The sequence below is a fragment of the Amphibalanus amphitrite genome, unplaced genomic scaffold, assembly GCF_019059575.1.
Source record: "Amphibalanus amphitrite isolate SeventyFive unplaced genomic scaffold, NRLGWU_Aamphi_draft 000397F_arrow, whole genome shotgun sequence".
NCBI lineage: Eukaryota > Metazoa > Arthropoda > Thecostraca > Balanomorpha > Balanidae > Amphibalanus > Amphibalanus amphitrite.
The window spans coordinates 215,616-231,813 of NW_024881891.1; the positions used below are offsets into that span (position 1 = coordinate 215,616).

Below are 16,198 nucleotides of genomic sequence, written 5' to 3' on the forward strand. Positions count from 1 at the left end.
TCATAAAGGCCCAATGCCGGTTTCTGAGAGACCTCGCCGGCCGCTCAGGGCCCTAGTAACGGCCAACGAGGGATTGGCTGCTATGGCTCCACATCCGTCTGTGATAGACACACGGTCCACACCAGTGTTTCTAAAGGCACCCACAACGGCAACTGCGAGGCCCCTCGCCCCACCTCCAAGGGACCCCCACCAGCGCATCTTAACCCGCGCGGGGCTGGGGTCTCCAGCCGAACGCGCGGGGCTGGGGGGGGGGGTAAATTTTACCCCCCCCCCCCCCTGTTATCTCCCGAACTAATGGTCCGATTTGGAAAATTCAAACGCCAATCGAAAGCTCTCATCACGAACTACTAAAAACATGTACTTAATTCAAAGTTTGAGGTCAAGGTCAAGGTCAGGTCAAGGGTACAAATTGCAAGTTTCTACAGTACCTATCGGCCTTGTACCGTAGTTGCCGAAGAATGGAGTCATGGACTGAGACTGATCGCCTAAAACGTGTTCTTAGGCTACCAAGACAATATTCGTTGCATACAATATCATTCAGAGGTCAAGGTCAAGGTCAGGTCAGGTCAGGTCAGGTCACCAAAAAACAAAATATAGAAAAGGGCATGTGCGACACATGTTTTATGGGTCATTTTACTCATAGAATTCAATAGGCACACTCAATAAGTAATATGGACCACCTCTGGATGAATTTCAGGTCGAGGTCAGGTCAAGGTCAGGTCAAGTGAGGTCAAATTTTGAAGTTGGTTGTTAAGGCCTAAAAAGGTGTCTATCTGATGCAGTTTTTCACGGCGAATCGAATGGTGCTATTTTTGTTTTCGTACGAGGTCTAGAACTTCCCAAAAAGTCATTTTTCAAAAAAAATGTGTGTCGTGACGTCATAAAATTTTGAATAACTCCCACATTTTTGAACCGATTCTTCTAAAATTTGGTATGTAGGTGCACATAGACCACTTCTCTGATATAGGGGAGAGTGGGGAAAGATGCCCAGGGTTTTGCTATGTCATGTATTATTCGAAAATGACGATGGGAAAGCAAAAACTTGGAGTTTCAACAGAAGCCGACATCATTTTTCTCCAAACATATCACACTTTCGTGCCTGAAATATTATAACTTTTTTTGCTATTAAGCATTTTCTTGAAGAAGTGAAAGGGGGCATCTTACCCCACAGGGTGGGAAAGACGCCCCCTGACGTTGGGAAAGATGCCCCCTGCACTATAAGTGACATAAATGGGCACGTGAATTGCCTGAACGAATCAGTAGTCCCTTCGAGCCTGCAGTAGACACCAAACGTCATCATAAGGGCCCTCAAAAGTAGTCGTAAGGGGCTTCAGAGGTCATCGTTAGGGCCATCACAGTCCAGCGCGGCCAAACAAGCCTCCGTGGTGGCGTTCAGAGACCACTGTGGGGCTCTTATAGGTCTTCATGATGCTTGAGGGCCCTCGAGCCCATCGTGGGGACCTCCGATGCCAGCGCGGCCCGTGGGGCCAACGTGGGAGCCCTCAAAGGATGTCGTGAGGGGCCCTGGAGCCATAATGGGGCCCACAGAGGCCGTCGTGAGGACTCTCAGAGTCACATGCCGCCCAAAAAGTCGCTATGTGGGCCGAGAGACCGGCATGGGGAGCACCCGACCGTACTGGACTCTCAATAGTCCCAGGTCGGCTTTTGTCTACATCACAAGTACGTAATAAATTATTTGACGGGCTGTTTGAAGGACAGCCTACGGATTTAGGGGGGCGTCTTTCCCCATCAGGACAGGGGGCATCTTACCCCAAGGTACCGAAGTAACATTAAATCGGGACAATTTGTTAGCCATAAAACTACACCCTGAAACAAACTGTTTGGGACACAGTACATGCATGCTAATGTATCACGACTATAGCAAGGGACGCAAAAATTATTTACCTTCTTTGATATTTACAATGTTCTGACACCAAAATATTTTTTGAAAGCAGCAAATAAAAAACATACAATCATCAGCCAGCCGTTGCCCAACTGAGCTTCGCAATTTTTTGTGCAGTTAAAGGGACCCTCCCACCTTAACATTAGATTTGAGTTGAGATAGCCAAAATGGGGTCCCTGGCTCACAATTACCGGTTTCGGCACTCACAACATCGAGAAATGCCTTAAATCGGAAATATTGAATTTCAAAATTGCAGCATTTTGATTCAGAGGGGCTAATGCTTAGGAATACCCCTCTGAATGTGTGACGTCAGCGCAGATATCTAACGATTTTTAAATGTTTGACTAAAACGTTTTGTAGCACGCGGTGGTATATGCTATTTGCGCGCAACATCTGCCGCAAACGCCGCACTTCTAAAATAAAGTCGCTAGAAACAGCGGAGATCCCAAAAAAGTAAACAAAAGTAAAAGTCTAATGTCTTGAAAACCGGTGAATATTTTTCGGTGAAATTTGGTAGATATTCGTTTTCGCTCTTCCTGAACCGAGCGACATCACTTTCATGCCAATTCATAAACTTTTTTGAAGGTGGGAGGGTCCCTTTAACAAGGCAGGCTTCCGCTTTACGCTAAGAACATTAATTTCCAGGTCCGATTCTTTGTTTCGCCGCTAGAGGGGGTGGGGCGTCTTTCCCACCCTGGGCATCTTACCCCACTCTCCCCTATATTCCGGTTTTTTCGATAGACTCAAAATTTTGGATTTTATAATGATTTTCCCAAAAAAGTCAGTTTTTTGAAAAATTTTAGGCCAAAATCCAAAATTTTCAAAAACCGAGATAGCCATTTGATAGACAAAGTAAAATTACGTATAACCTTTTTTGTTACGTCTTGATTCCTTTAAAAATGAAGATGTTAGCGGCGTTTGAACTTTTGCCGTTTTTGAGGCGAAAATGGCGAACATGACGTCACTAAAACGTCAATTTCTCAAAAATTTTCCGACGGATTTCGCTCAAATTTTCAGGGAACGTGTCCAATTGATGTAAGAAAAGGTACAGAAAGTTTGGCGGCGCTGCGCGCCGCCGTTTTCGAGATATCGCAAAAATTCGCGAGGGGGGTAAAATTTACCCCCCCGGCCCCCCCCCCCAGCCCCGCGCGGGTTAAGGGCCTACATCGGCGGCTCTGAGAGTCCCCACACCGACGCCTCTGAGGGCCACGTACCAGTGACTCTGAGGGCCTCTTACCAGCCTCCGAGTGTCCCTGCCAGCCTATGACGGGCCACTTTCCACTTGCAGGCCATTTTGCAGGGCCACACACATGCCAATGATGGCCCCACCGACCACCAGTGTCTCTAAGCCCTAAGACCCCGCAACGGCGCCTGTGAGGACCCAACACCAGCGCATCTGACGGCCTTTCACTGGCACCTCTGAGCGCGCCACACACCGGTGACTCTGAGGAGCTCGCTCGCTTCGCTCGCTCGTAAAATACCATGTAAATTAGGCATTAGTGTACATTAGGCACACTCCTCGGGCATAAATGATACTTTTGCTTGCCGATTTTCCACATTTTCTCATGCAAAGACCGTTTTAAAGAGACCCGTCTGCCAGTGAGACTGGACCCATCGTGCCTTCCTCCTCCCATCGAAAGGTCCTGGATACATCCTTGCCTGAGCTGACCCCGGGCCACCGGGTGACTCGCGGGCCCGGGGTCCGCGAAAAAAAAATGCTTAAAAAACATGCTAGCGTCAGCGGCGTATTTAGAAAATCGCGAAGGGGGGGGGCCAAGGGTTTGGAGGGCGCCACCTCACCCAAGGAGGGCGCCATACGGTCGCGAGATAAAAAATCGCTCAGTGGGGGTTGGGGGGTTGGGAGGCGTTTTTTACCATGCCACCAGTTTTTTTTTTTTGCGTAACCTCGTATAGGTCGTGCTGCATTGATTTTGCATCGTGTGTATTCATTATACTCCAGGTCACAAAAGGTCAAGTGTTCTTGAAATGCTGCGCCGAAGGCGCGCGAAATTTTTGAAAACAACCTTTTCCTCCGCTTTTTAGGCACGCCTTTTATACGATCACTGTTCAAAGCTCCTCTCGCTCTTTTACCAAATTTGAAGGTGTAAAAATACCTAAGGTTTGGTCGGGCCGCTGCCACACAAACTGTACAGAAAGCTTGGCTCATGGGTGTCGATGTATAAAAGTTTATTGGCGGTGGCATATCTACGCACCAGATCACCGTATCGGATTGATACCGGAGCGCGAGATGCGTAAACATCATCCAAATTACCTCAGACCAGCCTTCATAGCCTTCTCACAGATGCATACAGTGTACCCACATAACCAGTTTCAATCACCGAAACTTCAGATGCCTGCTGTTGCGCCCGAACCTGTTGACAATACTTAATCGTAATCCATATAGATGCCATGATGCACGTAAAGTAGGATCAATCCGTTAAGACCAAAGACGTGTTTTATGCATCGTAGAGCGTAGATAGTTTTGGTAGGTATAGATACTTCATTCATTGTGCTGAATGCACGTTCATTTGTGGCAGTTTTCACAGGCAAGACATCAACTATGTGCAATAGAACGACTAAGTTGAAAAACATGCCAACGGAGTAAATAAATGATAGGAGGGCAGCGATCAACGGATGTTGCCAATAGGTAGAAGGGCTGCGATCCACAGGAGGGCACTAATAGGTAGAAGAGCCCCGATCAACATCCCGAGTTTCGACAGTAGGGCACCGATAGGTAGGAAGTTGGCGAGCAGCAGGAGGGCGCCAATGGATAGAAGGGCAGCGATCAACAGGAGGGCACCAATAGGTAGGAGGGCGCCGATCAACAATCAACAGGAGGGCGCCACCAGGTAAGAGGGTGGCGAGGAACAGGAGAGCACCAATAGGAGGGTGGCGATCAACAAGAGGTCGCCAATAGGTGGGAGGGCGGTCATCAACTGGAAGTCGCCAATGAGCGGAAGGGTGACGATTAAAATGGGGGTGGCAATGGTGAGGAGGGCGCCTTTGCTCAAGAGGATGACACGAACAGGAGGGCGTCTGTGCGGAGGGCGCTGGTCAACAGGAAGGTGCCAGTGGATAGGAGGGCGGTGATCAACAGGAGGGTGCCAGTGGTTAGGAGGGCGGCGATCTACACGAGGGCGCCAATAGGAGAAGGGTCCCGATTAACATTCAACAGGAAGGACTAGGGAACCAATGGGTAGGAGGGCGGCACTGAACAAGAGGGTGCCAAAAGGGAGAAAGGCGGCCTTCAAAATTTCACATGAGGGCTCAATAGGTAGGAGAGCGCCAATAATTATGAGGACGCCGATCAGCAGAAGGGCGGCAATGTGTAGCAGGGTGGCGACCTACAGGAGGGCGCCTTCGGGTGAGAGGGCGCTTATTTACAGGACAGCGGCTTACATTGGCGACCACCGTTTCGCTTAGAGAGCTACAGCCTACAAATGTGGTTGGAGGGCGCCCGAGGGAGCCCTCCAACCGTATTTGGAGGGCGTATTTGGAATGGGCGTCCTCCGAGGGCGCCCTCCATCCGTATTTTCCCTGTAAACACATTCGCGATTGGAGGGCGCCCTCCAGTCGCGATTGTTTTTCGATTCGATTATATCACAATTGCATTTGCGATTGGAGGGCGCCTTCGGCGCCCTCCAATCGCAAAGGGCGCCTTCGGCGCCCAAGGGGGGGGGGGGCCATGGCCCAGTGGCCCCCCCCCTGCCTACGCCCCTGGCTAGCGTAAAAATATAGGGTAAGGTGCCTAATTAGCGACCCTTTCCGATTTGCGACCTACCTCCCTACAGAAAAACTGGCAGGAGAAAACGGGGTAAAAACATCGTTAAAAGGTCAGCTATACTTTGGTTATCAAAATAAATCATTTTCCGGTCGTCGATGTTTCTTGTGGGACGTTTCAGGTGAGTTTAAATAAAAATGACGAGTTTCTTATCCAAAACGTGTGTATTTGGGCCCTCTCTGACAAAAAGCGATGCACATTAGGATGATGCACCTTCTTTATTCTTAATCGACATTCCTTTTCTAATTGATTGCCGTTTTCCCATAGTGAATCGCTCAACTGTGCACAGCATGGCGGTTAAAAATGTGTCGCAACTCATATTTCCTATTTGCGCCTGACATGGTCGCAAATAGCTCAAGAAGGGAAAGAAAGTGGAAAAGAGAGAAATGAAAATGAGGTGTTGGTGAAGCTTGCAATGTGTGGCAGGGGATGCCAAATGTCGTCACCGACTGCAGGGGTGCCGAATTCAGCGCGGACCTCGAATATCATACAAGATAGCCCGCAAAATTTGGGTGTCCGCCTTCTTTTCGCCTTCGGTGCATCACGTGATCAGTTTTTACTTACGTAAATGTGTTGGATAAAGTAGGGGAAGGAGGGTGAATTGCGCCACCTTATGGAAAAACGCTAATCGTAAGAAAACTGCTGGAGATATAAGCATGCACTGGTAACCATTTCAAAGAGGAACTCATTAGCTACGATTTAAGAGCCTCCCGATCAATAAAGAATGTTTCGTTTGCTTCTGACAATTGCTTTTTCAGAAACATGCAAAAGGGCGCATTTACCAACAACTGCTGTAAATTGCGCCAGGGGGATGGCGCAGTTAGAATCCAATTGCGCCCTATCCTTTAACATGGCTAAGCAAAGGAGACGGAATGCATACACTCCGGCATTCTATGTCATTGTGGCTTACTTGAACATGTGTTATGTGAATCAAGCTCGATATATATAATAATATAATATAATAATAAATGTAGATATAAATTACGATGTTGTTTTGCGCAGGTAAATAACTTCATTTGTGTCCGAAAACGTTTGATGTAACCGACTAGATATATATGAACGTATGCGCCTAGACGGTTATATTTTCAATCGTTTCTCTCAAAATTAATATTTTGTATTGCTTCTACAACTTTTTTGACATCAGTTTTTACTTTGTATCATATCTGTCACCTCTCACGCCTGTGTCCATGTTGAAAATGTCGTATTTTGTCAGTTACACAAGTTCATAGCCCAAATGGCAGCTACATTATAAGTTTGACAAGAGAAATAATTTGCGGACTGGCGACAGAGGGCTGCTCCCCTGCCTGACATTAAACTCCTTCTTTATTGCAATCAGTTAATGATGCATTCATACTGTCGTAATACAATAGCTACACCATTATTCTATTTGCGCCCCCCTGGCGCAATTGCCATGGGCGCAATTAAAATTGAGGTACTTTTTAATAAAAGCGTAGAAGTTACCATAAAGATGCTGAAGGATGTTTACTGTTTCAGTGAAATATAATGAAAAAAGGATTTTTCTTTCCAAATATCACTCAAAATCACACATGTATCGCCTATTCTTATAGCCAACGGTTCAAAATGCTGCAAAAAAGTTAAGAAAACGCCGTAATATCTTTGATGGCGTAATGAGCCTTGCTGATTGCATGGATAAGAGATACCTGGATGGGGCACTCTCGGCGGTACCCTTTGATCTACGCGTCACACCGCCGCGGCCGGCGGCCGCCTGGTGGCGGAACCCGGAACTAACAACGTACACGACCGCCGGGCGCCCGGGCCGGCTGAGAGCATTAGCGGCGGCCGTATCTTACGCTCCTCGCCGTTTCAAGCTGCGCTATTGGGGCCTATAGATGGGTGGGTGGGTGTCAACGGGTAGTCAGCACGATGCTACACGTGTGCAATGTGCTCGATTTCATAAAAATCGTGGTCGCTCGGATAGGTTAGCCCGCTTAACGACGATCGAATCGCGGATTCCGCCCACAGTTTCTGCGCATGTTCGTCCTCTACATCCTCACAACCAACTCACCTCATCACTGATCACCCATATTTGTTCTGAGCTGATAGCCAGCCACCCCACCCGGCTCCTTGGCGACTGGTGAGGGCACTAGGGCAGTTCGAGGAGAACCATTTCCCTCCAGTGCTTGCATTACCGAGACATGCCGGTCTCGCCTGAAGCTCAGCTCCGCCTGTCGACGGTCGAATCGGCCCACTGTATGTATGCCCCTATTCTCTTATTTAACGCCCCAAAGAATTATAATACACCAGAAGCTATACAGGAACCGACACACCCGCACATTAAGTTAGCAAATGCCATGAGTAAACAGAATGCTGAATGAGACGATTCTATTTGCAACAAAAACTCACCGATCTACAGCGCTCAGCATTAGCTTTCTTCAAAACAAAAGCCCATCAGAAACAACTCCCAAGGACGGACAAGTTCACAGACATCTAAAAAAACACTGATCAGTGCCCACTGCCCTCCAGTAACGGAGGCCATTGATAGAACAAGGGGCAAGTAGGGAAGTGGAGACGTATCGATACAAACATGACCAGTAGATCTCCACGCCTTAACGCATCAGGGTTCAGGTGTCCATTGGTCTTTATAAACATAAGTGATACACAAAACTACTTTCAATATCAAACATCCTAGCAATACATACATTATTGCCCAATGTCATCCCTAAGCATCAATCAAACAGTTAAATTAAGCAAACACTGGCATTTACAAACATTAACACGAAGGCACTGTATACAACACCCAATACACATACATGCTTAACACTCAAGGCACCACACAAGCATTGCCATCATGATCTTGCCCCAGCCCCAGTCCCCATCCTTCCAGTCCAGTGCTCATAAAACAGGCTGATCCAGAACCAATGGCTGGTAGCTGGTCAAACTGGAAAGTGGAAAAGGTACAGATGTGATTAGATGTAATAGGTGGATATTATGAAGAATCAACTCAATTTCAATGCATATTTATAAAATAATAGTAATATTAATTGAGTTATATTATTAGAAAGCATTATAAGAACGAAATGTTCCTGAATACAAGATAGGTAGAAATACGAATGCACTTCCTTGTATATTTGATAAAATATTAATCATTTCATTTTTATAGGAGGAATTTAGCTTCTTACTAGACATAAATTTCCATTTTTCCTAAAAAAAGGTATTAACTATTTATGATAAAATGATTGCAATCAAGAACTCCTTGAAGAAGCGTAAACTCGTAACGAAAAATTATTGGTAGGTGGAAGATAATAATTCTGTGACCATATTTTAATAGTATATTTATTATAAATCTTGTCAGTTCATGAAAAAAGGTTTACAAATAAACTGTTCAATCCAGACAACACTTCAAGCTCAACATATAATACTTTGCGCTGTGGAAGATACCTATTTTGATATGCAGCATTATAAGTCATTATAGTGTTGTAACTTGTAGTTAAGGTCTGAAATGAATGTGGGGCTAAATAAGAATGCATTCCAGTATCCTTAAAATGTATTTATTTTGCATTATTCTTATAATAAGGCAAACTATTCCAAACCAATGTAAAAGCAGTGTAATCTGTGATGAACAATGTGCGCCATATTTGTAGTCACCAGTTCAAAGGCCATTCTCCTATTACCACACATGAATATTCATTTAATTCTACATGCCATCGATTCTCGGAACGATTCTGAATAAAACCCACTACCTCACATCTACTTAGCCTACCGTATCAAAGAGATATTCACCGATTTATGCTTCTTGCCAAAACGGTGTTGTTTTCAGAGCATGGCGTTATTTCATCAATTATAGCTATTGAGACCAAACTTTTACCTTCACTGCATTTCTCACCTTTCAATATAAAATATGCCGCCCCAACTTCTTCTTTAAACACACGTAATCACACGTAAAAGCAAAATAACGATCGCCGCAAAGCACTCCGCCATTGAGTTTACAACAGGCGCCAAGGTCGCGGTCGTGTATGTTCCTCGCGCATGCGCATAACGGCCGTGTGACGCTAAAGTCGCCGGAGTGCCCCATCCAGTTATCTCTAATGACTAATCCATGCTGATTGGCTTCATCGGAGAGCTTGGGCCATAAAAGGAACTATCCAGTGGTGAAAATAATGTTTTCGAAAACAAAATGCTTAAAGGGACCCTCCCACCTTCAAAAAAGTTAATGAACTGGCATAAAAGTGATGTAGCGTGAATCACAAAGAGCGAAAATGAACATCTACCAAATTTTACCGGAAAATGTTCACCCGTTTTCGAGATATAAGACTTTTATTTTTGTTTACTTTTTGGGAACTCCGCTGTTTCTATGACGTCACGTAAAGGTTTTCTTTACGTCGGCATTTGGAAGCAATAGTTTGGTATCAAAGTGCGACAAATATTGCGCGAATGATGCGTTTATCTTATCAAGGTCAATATATGATGGCCAATAAAGGATTCCAGGACAATCTTCTTATGGCATTTCTTCGTATCGCAATTCTTCGTCTGCAAATCTTCGTCAGGGCATTTATTCGTATCCCATTACTTTGTCTCGCATCAGGGTATATGAAAATCGGCTCGCATTTCTTCTTCAACGCAAATACCTATATGCAAAAGTAAGCATTGAGGGACAAATAAATGCACCGACGAAGATTTGTAGACGAAGAAATGCGGACGAAAAATTGTGCTACGAAGAAATGTCATGCGAGGATTCGTTCGGGTACCATGACATTTATGTGATTTCAAAGTCAAGGTTCACAGCTGATCTGCTAAATCAAGCCAAGAATCCAAACTATCAAAAAACTATAAATATTTGTTTGTCTGTCACAGAGGTCTCAAGCAATATAAGGTTGACATATGTTGAATCAAAAATCTACTGCCACAACTCACATCTCCTGCCTTAGTTTATCATTGTTGTTTAAACTTTCTTTCAAGAGAAACAGAAGCCAGTAGATGATATCACTTCAGATGATTGTTTCAAGATCTGAGTTCAAATGGAAATAAAAGCAAGATCAAGATGAAACAGGGATTATTGCTGTTAAAGTAGTTTGGCCATGATACAACAAGCACATAAATCATTAGCCAAATCAAATACTGGTTGGTTTGTCAAGATGTTTGTTGTCTGTCGTCTGTCGAGCTGCTATGAACACTGAACGCTCTCACTCTTACTTTAAAGATAGTAGTTTAAGTTGAATGGTAGTGAGCTGTAATTAGACAGAGCAGCTATTCAGTGCTCACATCAAGCCAGGCTAGGAAATGGCATCAACTGTGGTGGGAGGAAGCAGGTTCGGCAGCCCTATGTTGTAAACTTCTGTTGTGTCTTGTGTTTGATCAACTTATGTTTTCTGCTCTGTTTTGTGCAGTGATAGTAGCAGGTAACTGCATGCTTGTCAAATTATGTGAATAAACGAATTCATAACATTGCATTTTTCTCTCCATGCAAGGAACAAGTAAGATGTTGTAGAAAATGTAATAGAGGGCTGCATTGCTGATTTTGCACTTTATCAGAGCTTTATTAAGAATTGCTTTCCTGAAAGCTACACACAGGCCACAGCACTGAAATTCACAATGTCATAGCTTTTGGCAGAAAAAAAGAAAAGACTTACCTAGGTAAAATTGGCTGAAAGTATGGCAGAGCAGGTCTTGATGCGTATGCCCATCCATGTGCTTGCCGAAGCCGAACTGACTGCAAGTTGCAACACATTAACTCTGACCCACCATGGTGGCTGGCATATCCTGAACGTTCACCACTCTAAACAAGACAACTTTCAGCCCTCAGCATTGTATTAAAACACTGTACATGACACTCAAAATTTGTTTCAGTGCCATCCACGAACATCAGTCGCCATTCACCAGGCCAGTAAAAACAGAATAGATAATAGTTTCAAACCCATGTAGTCAGAGTTACAAGGTCTGCACCTCAAAACAAAATCCAGGTGACATTCACCACGCCAGTAAAAAACAGGTACTTAGGTAACGTAACAGCTTCAAATCTGGTAACATGTTGGTCGGACTTTACACTACCATATTTACATGGAATAATATGATACCAAACAATAGTGCAACCATTCTGGACAACAAAAGTGTATGATAAAATTAATTTAGAATACTTTGGCAGCATGTGATTTACGAGCACAGGCAGGTGTTACCTACCAGCCTTCTCAATGCTCGTAAAACCAACATTGTAGTTTTGATTTTACCTTATATGATAACACACTTGGCTGCAATGGCACATTTAATTTAATACTGTGAAAAGACCAGTTATAACCACTTCACAAGCACAATTGCACCTCATGCCGACATCCTTTTCCAAAGACAGTCAGCAGCGTCTTTCGTCAAAACTGGAAGATCAATCCCCTTTCAACTGTTAACATCAAACATATTTCTTCATGGTGTGATTTCCATATGGAAACCTTACAGGAAAAGAATTAATGTCAATTGTCAGCTCTTCAAATTTCTTTGGACTTTCACTTGCAGTACCATATCCAGTTTGCTTTGATATTTTGTTTTTTATTCCATGTTGAAGTTGAACACCAAGCTCCAGATATAGCAGGCAGCTTGATCATATTCGGCCTTGGTATAATATCAGTCCAAGTTCCAGTGGTGGGTATCTTCTAATATTCAAATTAAAATGAAAAGCAATAGGCTTTCTCATGTCAGCGCCGACGACGGATTTCACGTTGATAAAAAAGGGAGCTCAAGGTCAGCAAAACTCGGGTTCAAGGAATGGCGGGCGTTGAAATGACTGCTGACGTCATCGAAAAACCGCTAATGGTTAAGAGATAGGGACTAAGCTGGTCCCACCCTGCAAGTAAAGGGAAGAAATTTCTTGAACACCATAAACCTGCGGGGGTTGCGACCAGAGGGGTGTTCACGGGCACCGCACACTGCTGCGTGCGGTGTGTGCGGTGCGTCCAGCAGGCGTGGGGGTAGGGGATGGGTAGGCGGCTCTGACGTCACGGCTGCGTGCGGTGGACAGTCCGCTGTGGCCAGTCCCGAGGGCTGTTCACGGACCCTGTGTGCGGTCGGACCGCACACAGCCTCCAAGCTCCGCCCACTGCGTCCCTACGTCAGCCTTGCGTCACCGCACACAGCGACCGCTGTGGCCGGTCGGGACTGGCCACAGCGGACCGTCCACCGCACGCAGCCGTGACGTCAGAGCCGCCTACCCATCCCCTACCCCCACGCCTGCTGGACGTACCGCACACACCGCACGCAGCAGTGTGCGGTGCCCGTGAACACCCCTCCGACCGGCCATAGCGGTCGCCGGTCGCTGTGTGCGGTGACGGAAGGCTGACGTAGGGACGCAGTGGGCGGGGCTTGGAGGCTGTGTGCGGTCCAACCGCACACAGGGCCCGTGAACAGCCCTCAGGATAAATGGTGGTTTCTGAGCCTGGCCGCAAACTTGGCTATCTCAACTCAAAACTAATGTTAAGGTGGGATGGTCCCTTTAACATGCCATTGAATTCGTGGGAATATGGGCGGGCGCAATTGGTTAGGAGGGCGCAATACACCCTTTTTCCCCTACGTTCCTGTTCGAGTGATTGAGTGCTTTGCGTATAGGCTACCTTTTTTGAGATCATATTTCATCTTTTCAGGCGTCGCATTTTTTGCCATTTTTAATATGGGGAAACCCATAGACTTATTAGCGACCCTCCCCGGTCGCTAATCGGGAGGAGTTCCCTATTAGCGTTTTTTGCAATGGTTTGCCAAAATGCTCACTACAAATAAGTTACTCACCTGGTTCACTCACCTGGTGGGGTTCCCAATCTCACGTCTGCAGACAGGGGAAGGAGTAGGCAGGGATACAGTAGGAACCCGCAGACACAAGGCGCACCAGCAGTTGCTACTACCGGAGTGGAGCGCCTGCACATATGTTTGCGCGAAAACAGGCATGGTTCAAGATGCAAACAAGAGTAGTTATGTTGTACATAATTGATGCAGGAGAAAGACAAAGTCAATGCAACTTTAAATGTGTCCATGGTACAGTGCATTTCGCAAGACGGAGAACAAAACAAGGCGGTTAGGGAAAGTCATACAGAGCGTCGCCTAGGGCTTCCGCCAGCAAACCCTTAAAGGTTTTGTAGTTAGGTTCCATTACGACGTGCTCCGGGAGGGAGTTCCATAGTCTCACACCGCGCACCGAGAATGACCTACGCCTGACATCAGTCTGCGAGCGGGAATGGAAAATCTTAAAGCAATGTCCGCGCATGCCTAACTGAGGAGGTAGAGTGAACAAGTCAGCGGGGGACACCGCACATTTGCCATGGAACACCTTCCAGTACTGAATCATATCAGCCCTTAGCAGTCTGCCTTGAGTTGAATACAAGTTCAGCGATGAGAGCCGGGACCGATAATCCAGACTCGACAGGCCAGCGATATGCTTGGTCCAGCGACGCTGGACCGACTCCAGAGCGCGCAGGTCCCCCAGGTACCCAGTGTGCCACACACACGAGCAGTACTCGATAACTGGTCTTATGTGAGTACGGAAAAGTGTCAGCATAAAGTCCGGAGATCGGCACACCGTGCTCCTCAGGAGGTTTTGAGAAAGACCTGCGGCCTTGTGGACAGTAGCGGATATGTGGTCGTGGAATTTGAGGCTCGAGTCCACCAGTACTCCGAGATCCGGATGGGAGGGGACAACTCGAATCGGGGAATTATCGATGTCATACACTGGAGGTGGAAGAGATTGGGATTGAGCCTTGCTCTGAAAACGTATGACCACACATTTGTCACGGTTCAGGCGAAGGTCCCATGACGAAGAAATACGGTGCAGGGCAGTGATGTCCTGTTGACAAAGCGAGGAGGCATGGTCATATGCGTCTGCTGAGCTGTGGGCAACTTTCATGTAAAGCTTCAGATCGTCAGCGAAAATCTTGTGACTAGATGCGAGACTGCTACCAATATGGTTAATGAAAACTAAAAACAAAATCGGACCAAGGACCGAGCCCTGTGGGACCCCACTGGACACGGGGCGAGTTTTGCTCAGTACACCTTTCACTGACACAGACAGAGATCGACCAATCAGAAAATCTTCAATCCAGTAGATGAGGGGCTCTGCAATGCCGATCATGCGAAGCTTGCGAAGGATAGGGTGAGAGACAACATCAAATGCTTTGGCAAAGTCAAACATCACGAGGTCAGTAACACAGCCATCATCAAGCCATTTAGACACCTCGTCATATACAAGGATCAGCTGATCCTGAGTGGATCTCCCGGCTCTGAAACCGAATTGATTATTTGTCAGCATAGAGTTCTCTTCCAGGTAGGTTGTAAGCTGCTGGCAGATCAGGCGCTCTAGACATTTGCAAGACACCGAGGTCAAGCTGATGGGACGATAGTTCAGGGGGTTATACCTCGAGCCCTTCTTGAATAAAGGAATTACGACGGATATCTTCCAAGAAGCAGGTAGGCGACGTTCTCTGAGTGACTGTCTGAAAATAACAAACAAGGGAAATGCTAGGCTGTTTGCACAAGCTCGTAAGAGCGATGGGTGAAGGTTGTCTGGGCCAGCAGCTGAGTGGGGGTCCAGAGATCGCAGCACTGCAAGAACCTCGTCAACAGAGAAGTCAACGGGTGGCATAACAGAGTCCGCTGTTTCGTGAGGGGACTGGTTAGGGTTGGGGGGACCGCGGCCGAAGACGCTCTCAAAGGCCTCAGCAAAGGCTTCAGCCATTGTAGCAGGGTCATCTGAAAGCGTGTCATTGCAAAGTCGTAAGGGACCAACGCCAGGGCAGCCTACCTTTTTACGCCTGAGATGTGCATGCAGAGCCTTAGGGTTAGAGGCAGACTCCTGGAGCAGTTTCTGTTCGTAGCACGCCTGGGACTCCAGGGCAAACCTTTTCAGAGAGCGATTGAGGGTGAAGAAAGTATCGAGTGCTGATATGGCCGCTGCAGATCGCCTGCCATGGGTAAGTCTCATCTTTTTGTACGTCTCCCATGCGTGTCTCCTCCGGTGTCTGAGGCTGCCAGGGGGGTTTGTCCTCCATGGAGGACGGGTGTTGTCAGCAGAGGAAGTTCCTGTAGGGACAAAATCGTCGATAAGAGGCGACAGTCTGTCCAGGAAGCGGGTGTACATCTGGTTGACATCGCAGCCTGTAAATTCAGCGCTCCAGTCAATAACGTTCAGTTCGCGGGAGATGCGATCAAATTTCGCCCTGTGCCACTTCCTGAACTGAGTGCTAGATTGGGAGGTTGGGGGTGAATAGTCAAACACATAGTTACAAAGCACCGGGCAGTGATCGCAGCCCGGCAGGGGCGGGAGTACCGAAGAAGTACCCATCCTGTCAGTTTCAGTTGTAAGCACAAGATCGAGTGTGCTTCCAGAGCGGGGGTAAGTGGGGACGCAGATCCATTGAGTTAATCCAAGCGACATGAAGGTGCCATAGAAATCAGTGTCACAGCCTGACGCGCGAGATGAGGGGCTGCTGGAATCCCACGCGAGGGACGGGAGATTGAAGTCCCCCATGAGCACGACTTCACGGTCTGCACAAAAAGAAATGAGAAAATCCAAGAGATGCTGATTGGCTTCA

At 46.7% G+C, this 16,198-nt stretch overlaps 1 protein-coding gene across 6 annotated transcripts in view; it reads right to left on the reverse strand.

The window, feature by feature from the left end:
- Nucleotides 1–16,198, reverse strand: part of LOC122390467 (dipeptidyl peptidase 3-like) — a 36,733-nt gene that overhangs the window by 14,331 nt on the left and 6,204 nt on the right. Inside the window, exon 1 of one of the 6 annotated variants that reach the window (XM_043383425.1) lies at nt 13,407–14,170. The exons of 2 other annotated variants lie outside the window; for them this stretch is intronic. The gene's annotated coding sequence lies outside the window, so the exon portion shown is untranslated. Of the gene's footprint in view, nt 1–9,528; nt 9,691–13,406; nt 14,171–16,198 lie in introns of those variants that run through there. 3 more of the 6 variants (XM_043383429.1, XM_043383432.1, XM_043383426.1) reach the window with 3 other exon arrangements.